This window comes from Notamacropus eugenii, chromosome 5 (genome assembly GCF_028372415.1).
Source record: "Notamacropus eugenii isolate mMacEug1 chromosome 5, mMacEug1.pri_v2, whole genome shotgun sequence".
Taxonomy (NCBI): domain Eukaryota; kingdom Metazoa; phylum Chordata; class Mammalia; order Diprotodontia; family Macropodidae; genus Notamacropus; species Notamacropus eugenii.
Genome location: NC_092876.1, coordinates 87,558,065 through 87,566,585, shown reverse-complemented (window position 1 = coordinate 87,566,585; position 8,521 = coordinate 87,558,065). Strand labels below are relative to the sequence as shown.

General features: G+C 36.3%; 1 pseudogene; it reads left to right on the top strand.

The window, feature by feature from the left end:
* Positions 1–300: 300 nt before the first annotated feature.
* Positions 301–5,231, top strand: LOC140504776 (vomeronasal type-1 receptor 4-like; annotated as a pseudogene).
* The last annotated feature ends 3,290 nt before the right edge of the window (positions 5,232–8,521 follow it).

The following is an 8,521-nucleotide window of genomic DNA, read 5'->3' as shown; positions in this document are numbered from 1 at the left end:
CATACATATATATGCACACACAGTAATCATGTAAAAATAAAGATATCAATTGAATATATATGTATACTTTTATATACTCACACACACAAGTATATATGTGTACATATATATTTGATTGACATCTTTGTTTTTATATTACCTTTCTATCTCTGTATATGTATTTATATTCACACATATACACATACATATACACAATGTATATGCACATATATGTATGTATATATATATATATATATACACATATTTGAAAACTTTTGAGGTAAGGAAAAATAAAGATGTCAATGATGTATGTGATGTATATTCATATATAACATGTATATATATATATATACACTTACATATTTGACCGATATCTTCACTTTTGCATTATCTATATCTCCCCCTATATTTGGAGAAAATGGAAAACTTCAATATTAGCTAACCTAATGCTAATAAAACATGCAATACTAACCATCTCGAAAGTCTGAGGTTCTATAAAGTATCTCACATTCACGTTGCTCCACCTCAGCATAGGAATGGGGGAAGGTGTATCTTCTCAAACCCCTTCTTTTGGGGGTGTTTCACCATTTTTATTTGAAAGCATTCAGCTTAGATTGATTTGTTCTTGCCAATTGTTTTAAAAAAAATATAATATCAGTAGTGGTAGTAGTAGACATTGAAACTGGGGTCACAAATGTGCTCTTCTCTTCCTTAAGAGAAGAATAAGTTCTTTTTCATACATCTTAGGTGTGAGATGCTTATGTTAAGCCAGGCTTAGATATCAGGCTTCAAGTAAGTGAAGAGGAACTGAATTTTAAGAAAGTAGTAATAGTTGAAAGCTGTGTGTGTGTGTGTGTGTGTGTGTGTGTGTGTACTTAGAAATTATCTGCATAGACATTCTATTTTTACTCATGGGACCTTATAAGACCACCTAAAGAAAAAAGATAAGAATAAGGATGGGGAGAAAGGGCCAGACAGAGTCAAAGGTGCTGTAACATCAATAAAGATCCTTAAAAGGTGACGGAGTAGGTCTCAGAAATCAGCTGGTTTACCTCCCTTTTCCTACGTCCAAACATTAATTCCCACACAAGGTTTCTTCCCCAGCCTCCTGTAGTAGTTTTCTACCTCTTCTCGACCTTAAGCAATCATAGTTCCTGTTATTTCCTATTTCTGTGAACCACTAAAGAAAGATTGGAATGATGTCATTTCAAAATATCTCATGTTTTTAATTGGCCCTCATGTTTACTAGAGTATTCCTAGAATGGGCCATCACTTGGCAGTGTCAGCCCTGCTCTCCAGCTGCACAGACTCTTCAGCTCTTGCCCTGTCTAGAGTATCAGACCATGTATATCCCAAAGTCAGCTGCTTTTCAGAATATTCTCACGTCATATCCAGTCATTGTTTATTTTTTGTTGGCCTCAGAGGATCACATGATCATTGGTAAAAATGGGAAGAACCTTAGCTGAAATTTAATTCAAATCTCTCATTTTACTAGTGAGAAAATTGAGACACAGAGAAGATGAATGATTTCTCTAGATCACACAAGTGAAAAAAAAGGCTGAGCTAGACTGAAATCTAGATTCTCTATAAACTTTCTGTTCTTGACTATACCTGATGACCTCCTTTCTAATTTCCTTAACTTTACATAATAAGGTGTCTAGAGGATGTATCATTGTTGAAACAGAAACATCAGAGAGATAAGGCATTCTCTCTTCTTTTCTCTCTCTTCCTTTTGCTCCATCTATCTTTTGTGTTCCCTCTTCATGACCATCCATGCTACAACTGGTGAGGTCTTATCTTACCACCACCTCTGCTGTCAAATAGAGATAAAAATCCAAAGTTAAAATTATAGTAGTGAATTCAAAAGAGACCAATTCAATCATTTTAAGTCCTTGTAGAGGTTACTATGGGGAAGGAAAATCCAAGTTTTCTCTCAAAAAGAAAGAGATATCCATATTAGCAATCTGAGAGAGAAAGAAGTGTAACTCTGGCATAAAATATTTGAAAGGACTTTCGACCTTTTAATTCATACCATTCACATACACATACACACATAATACATATATATATATATACACACACACATACATATGCACATATATATCTGATGATGAACATATGCACATACAAATACATACATTCATGTTTTAATGTCATCAGAGGAATGTGAAGTCAAGAGAGCAGATTCTGCTTATCATCCTGACCTATACATGGAGACAGTAAAACATTGTGTTCCTAAGTGACTTAACTCAATGACCACAATTCTGCTCAAAGGCACACAGGTGCCCTTTATAGAAAAAATCTTGAGACCTTCCATACATTGAGGCTATAAGTGCTGACATCAGCTAATTCCTTCATGTTGCACAAATATTTAATTCCTCTAACATTAGCACCTTTACATTAATGTATGTATATATAGAAAAGAGATTATAAGATATACACATATAGTTGCGAGCAGCTTGGGGAAGCAGTGGGTAGAATATGAGGCCAGCAATAAGGAAGCCCTGACTTCAAAGCCAGCCTAAGATACTTCTTAGCCGTGTGACCCTGTGCAAGTCACTTGACATCTGTTTGCCTCAGTAGCCTCATCTATGAAATGGGAATAATAGCACTTACCTCCCAGTGTGGTTTTGAGGATGAGATGAGATATTTATAAAGCACTTGGCACAGTGTCTGGCACATAGTAAGAGCTATATGTTAGCTATTTTAAATTATGTTTTAAAGCAGATTTCATCTTATTGAAAAAAAGTGCCAAGAAAAGCCAAGAAGAATGGAAGGTGTGACAGGATAACAACTTTCATACAAATACTAGCCTCCCCAAAGTTCATCTATTAGCAATAAAAAAGACATTTTTGGAAAAGTCTTTCAGTTAGAAATGAAGTATGAGTAGGGACTCCATTGAACATGGAGAGTACTTCCTTTGTCCCAAACTGAGGGCCCCAAGCATGCTTTCATTTCCCTAATAAATCTATTTCAAACATCCAGACTTCATAATTATTACCTTGTTATTGTTTAATCTTTCACCTACCCTAAAGGCATGGGGTTTAAAACACATTACCATACCTACAACCTTATCAGTCTGGAATATCCTTCTGGGAAGACCATCCCCTTCTCAGAAAGTTGTGTTCTACCTCCAGTTTGTGGTGAGGTCTGCACCAGCAATTATTCCTCTCTCAGGGTTTTTACTGACTTTGGGACTTCAAAACCATGCCCCAGTGCTGGGAATCATTTCTTTCCATTCCCCTCAGTTCCCTCTAATTAGTAGTCTTCCTTTATTAAAATGTGAGCTTGTTGCCCTCAGGATCTTTTGTTCTGTTCCCAGCCCTTAGCACAGTGCTTGTCATCTAGGAAAGGAATTATGAATGCTTTGTTTTTTTCTTCCAGGAAATGCCATTAACTACTTATGTTTCTTTGCAGGATTCATCTGCCTACCATTAACTTCCCTAAACAACAAGAAAATGATCGCTAGTAATAATGTACTGAGAGTTTTCTTCCTTTCTCAGACAGGAGCTGGGACCCTGGGGAACTCCTTCATTCTGGTACTTTACACCATCACTTTCTTCACTGGTCATAGACTGAGGCCAGTAGATTTAATTCTTACCCATATGGCTTTTGTCAATGACTTAGTGCTTCTGTCCAAAGGCATCCCTTATGCAATGTCTGCTTTTGGACTAATTAACTTCATGAATGATTTGATATGTAAATTTATCCTTTACCTTCACCGAGTGGCTTGGGGCCTTTCTCTTTGTAGCACCTGCCTCTTGAGTAGTGTCCAGGCCATCACCATCAGTTCATGGAGCTCTACAAGGGGGCAGCTGAAATCCCAAGTCCAAAAGTACATTTCCTCCTCCATTCTTCTCTGCTGGATCTTCCATCTCTTAAGCAATTATACTCCTCTTGAGTATATAAGCATCTCAAAGAGCAGTAAAAATGCCACTAAGATATTAGATTTTGGTTTTTGTTCTCCTATATTTCTAACTTCAGCTAATATTTCACTGTACATGTTCATAATCTCTCTTTTTGACGTTATCTGTGTGGCAATCATGGTCTGGACAGGTGGATATATGATATTTTTCCTCTACAGACATCACCAACGAATCCAGTATATTCATAGAGGTACTCCTATGACAAGAGCCACTCAAACCATCTTGCTGCTGGTCAGTTTTTTTGTCTGCTTTTATTCACTAAATTCTATCTTTTCATGGTATATGTATCATATAAATCTACTTCCCTGAATGATAAACTACTCTGCCTTCCTGGCTGGATGCTTTCCAGCTTTTAGCCCTTTTGTGCTGATCATCAATGATTCCCAAGTTTCCACATACTTTTTAACTCTCTGGAGGATGACAAAGCACCAATCCTGATATTTCCCTGTGGGATGTTTCAGTGTCTTCTTCTTCAGAGTCTACCTGTAAAGGATCCTGCTAAAGGGAAAGAATCTAATAGGATTTTTAAACATAGGTAGGAAATTTGGCTGGTCATTCTGTTGCTCAGTTGCTCAACAGTCCAAGGATAGGAACAGGCAATTGTCAGAAGAAGGAATGAAAGCTATCAATAAGTACATGAAAAAGTCCTCTAAATAACTACTGATTAAAAAAAAAGACATTACAACAAGTCTGAGATACCATCTCATACTTATCAGATTGGCTAACAGAAGAAAAGGAAAATGACAAATGCAGCAAGGAATATGGAAAAATTGGGACACTAGTGAATTGTGATTTGATGTGAATTGTGAATTGATTTGAACTGATGTGAAATGTGAATTGATGGTGGAGTTGTGAGCTACTCCAACCAGTCTGGAGAACAATTTTGAACTAGGCCCAAAGGGCTATAAAACTACATAAACCCTTTGACCTAGTAATACCACTACTATATCTCTATATCAAAGAGATTAAAGAAAAGAGTAAAGGACCTATTTGTACAAAAAGTATTTATAGCACTATTTTTGTGGTGGCAAAGAATTGGAAATTGAGAGGATGCCCATCAATATGTGCAGCTTGGTGGTTCAGTAGCTAGAACGCTAGGCCTGAAGTCTAGAAGGCCTGAGTTCAAATCAGGCCTCAGACATTTACTAGATATGTGATCTTGGGCAAGTCACTTAACACTGTTTGTCTCAGTTTCTGCATCTGTACAATGAGTTGGGTAATGTAAGGTATGATTGAATTTTGTATCCATAAAATTATATAAAATAATAATTTATACTGATGGTTAATGTAAGATACCAAAGTGGTTGTATCAGGCAGTGGGTGAGGAATATGGCTACCTGGAAATTAGAATGTTTTGTCAGTTCTCTTAGCAATTGAGAACTCCTTTATCATTTTATCTGATGTGGTTGGTCATGGTTGTTGTCCATCATTCTGGAAGAAGACCAAAATGTCGTCACTATGCTAAAGTCAACTTTCAATGTGTCTGACTGTGACTGATCGGACCAACATGAGTTCAGAATGCTCTACTACAGGTTGAGCATAAATAGTCTGTGTGAAGATTTGGGGTGGATACTCTAAATTTGTGCATCCTGCATTTCCTTTGAGCTGTTTTAATTCTGCTTTGCTCATAGAGCACAGCATCTTCTCTGATGTGGGCAGGCCATGCCAGTATCTCCCATGTCACACAATCAGTTCCAAAGTTCTTGAGAGAGACCTTCAGAGTGTCCTTGGCAAGAGGAGGTTATCCTTCAGGAGTTCAAGGATGCTTCCATTGTCCATCTCTATAAGGTAAAGGAAATAGACTGTTCTGTGACATTCATGAGAAGGGCGTCTCTCTCTTAGTCACTGCTGGTAAGATTCTTGCCAGAGTCCTCCTTATTAGGTGGATCCTTCACCTGGGAGATGGTTATCTACTTGAGAGTTACTGTGGCTTTAAAAAGGGCCAAGGAAGAATTGATATGGTGTTTGCTGGCTGACAACTGAAGGAGAAATTCCAGGTGTAGAACAGAGGTCTGTGCACAATGTTTCTATATCTGACCAAGCCTTTGATACTTAGTCATGAGGGTTTATGGAAAATTATGTCAAAATTTGGTTGCCCAGAGAAGTTAATGTTATTTGATGTAGACAAAAGAGGAGGGGACTAAAAGTATTCCTTAAAAGAATAATATAAATGAAGATGTAATAAAGGGGTGGGGTTTAGTGACCCATAAAATGCTTACCAGCAAAATTCAAGGCATGAAGTTCAAATCTGGACGAATTATAAAGACTTATGTAACTAGAATTATGTGGGCTTGGGCTGGGTTCTGGTTTGAGGCAAAATTATCTGTCTTTTAAATGTAAAAAACAATACTGTTTTTCTAACTTCACTCTTGGCCAGGTAGAATTCTTGGTTATTTCTAACAATCCAGTATCTTTGCCAAGAAAACCTCAAATGAAGTCATGAGGGATTGGACACAACTCAACAGCTACAACAACAACCACCACCATTATCAATCGGGAAATGGTTGAGCAAGTTAGGCTGTGCTATTGTAATGGAATACTATTTTACTATAAGAAATGATGAACAGAAAAACCTGAGAAGACTTATGTGAACTCATGTAAAGTGAAGTGAGTGGAACCAGGAAAATATTTTATACCACAGCAATATTGTAAGAAATATGAACTATGAAATATTTACTTATTATTATCGAGACCAGGATCCAAGACAATTCCAAAGGACTGTTAATGAAAAATTCTATCTTCCCTCAGAGATAGAATTGATATGTACACATTTCTCCTGGGTCTGCTCACTTCACTTTGCATCAGTTCATATAAGTCTTTCCACATTTTTCTCAGGGCATCCTGCTTGTCATTTCTTATAATACAATAGTATTCCTTCACAATCATACACCACAACTTTTTCAATCATTTCTCAATTAATGGGCACCCCAACTATTTCCAATTCTTTACTGCTGCTAAGAGGGCTGCTATAAATATTTGTATACATTTAAATCATTTTCCTTTTTTAAAAATATTTTTGTGATACAGACCTATAGGTCTTATTGCTGGATCAAAGGCATGGTTTGACAACATTTTGCACATAGTTTAAATTGTTCTAGAAAATGGTCGAATCAGTTGACAACTCCACCAACAGAACAGTAATGTCTCAATTTCCCTGCATCCCCTCCAACATTTGTTATTTTCTTCTGTTGTCGTATTAGTCAGTCTGAGATATGTGGGGTGGTACCTGAGACTTGTTTTAATTTGCATTTATCTAATTAGTAGTGAATTAGAGCATTTGTCATGTAGTTATAGATAGCTTTAATTATTTTGTCTGAAAACTGTTCAAATCTTTTTACTATTTATCAATCAAGGAATTGTTCTTAATTTTATATATTTGATTCAGTTTTCTCTGTATTTCACAAAGAAGGACTATATCGGAGGTACTTGCTGTAATTTTTCACAGTTATGATTACTATGTATATTCTTCCATTCTAAACACCCTGCCATTTGTCCTCCTCTTATTTCCTTCCTGTCTTCAAAAGAGTTTTACCTTGGACAGACTTCCATGAACTGGTGCTAAGTGAAGTGAACAGAACCAGGAGAACATTATACACAGCAACAGCAACATTGTGTGATGATCAGCTATGATAGGCTTATCACTTCTCAACAATACAATGATCCAACACAATTTCTAAATAATTGTAATGGAAAATGCTAACCATTCCCAGAGAAAGAACTATGGAGGCTGAATGCAGATTGAAGTAAACTACTTTCATTGCCTTTTCGTTGTAGTGTTTTGATTCTTCTTTCACAACATCACTAATGTGGAAATATATTTAACATGGTTGTACATGTATAACCTATATCAGATTACTTACTATCTTGGGGAGTAGAGAGGGAAGGAGAAAAATTGGAACTCAAAATCTTTTCATCTCCAAATTTATTTGTTTTCAGTTTTCAACATTCACATGTTTTAAATTTTCTCCCCCTCACTACTCCATCCCTTGCCAAGATGGCAACAGTCTTATATGGGCTCTGCACATACAATCTTCTTAAACACCTTTTCATGTTAGACATGTTGCATAGATGAATTATATTGAATGAGAGAAACCATGAAAAAAACAAAACAAAAAAGCATAATGAAAGAGAAAATAGTCTGCTTCATTCTGCCTTCTGACTTCATAGTTCTTTTTCTGATTGTGGATGGCATTTTGCATCATGAGTCCTATAGAAATATTTTAAGTCCTTCATTGCTGAGAAAGGCTACATCTATCACAATCAGTCCTCGCACACTATGGCTATTACTGTGTGTAATGTTCTCCTGGATCTGCTCACTTCACTCAGCATCAGGTCATATAAGTATTACAGGTTTTTCTGAAGTCTGACTATTTATCATTTCTTATAGCACAATAGCGTTCCACTACATTCATATACCACAACTTGTTCAGTCATTCCCCAATTGATGGGCATCCCCTCAATTTCCAATTCTTGGGCAACACAAAAGGAGGTGCTATATATATATATATATATATATATATATATATATATATATATATATATATATGTATATGTATATGTTTTATGTATGGATCCTTTTCCCAATTTATGCTCTTTAGGATACAGCCCTAGAAGTG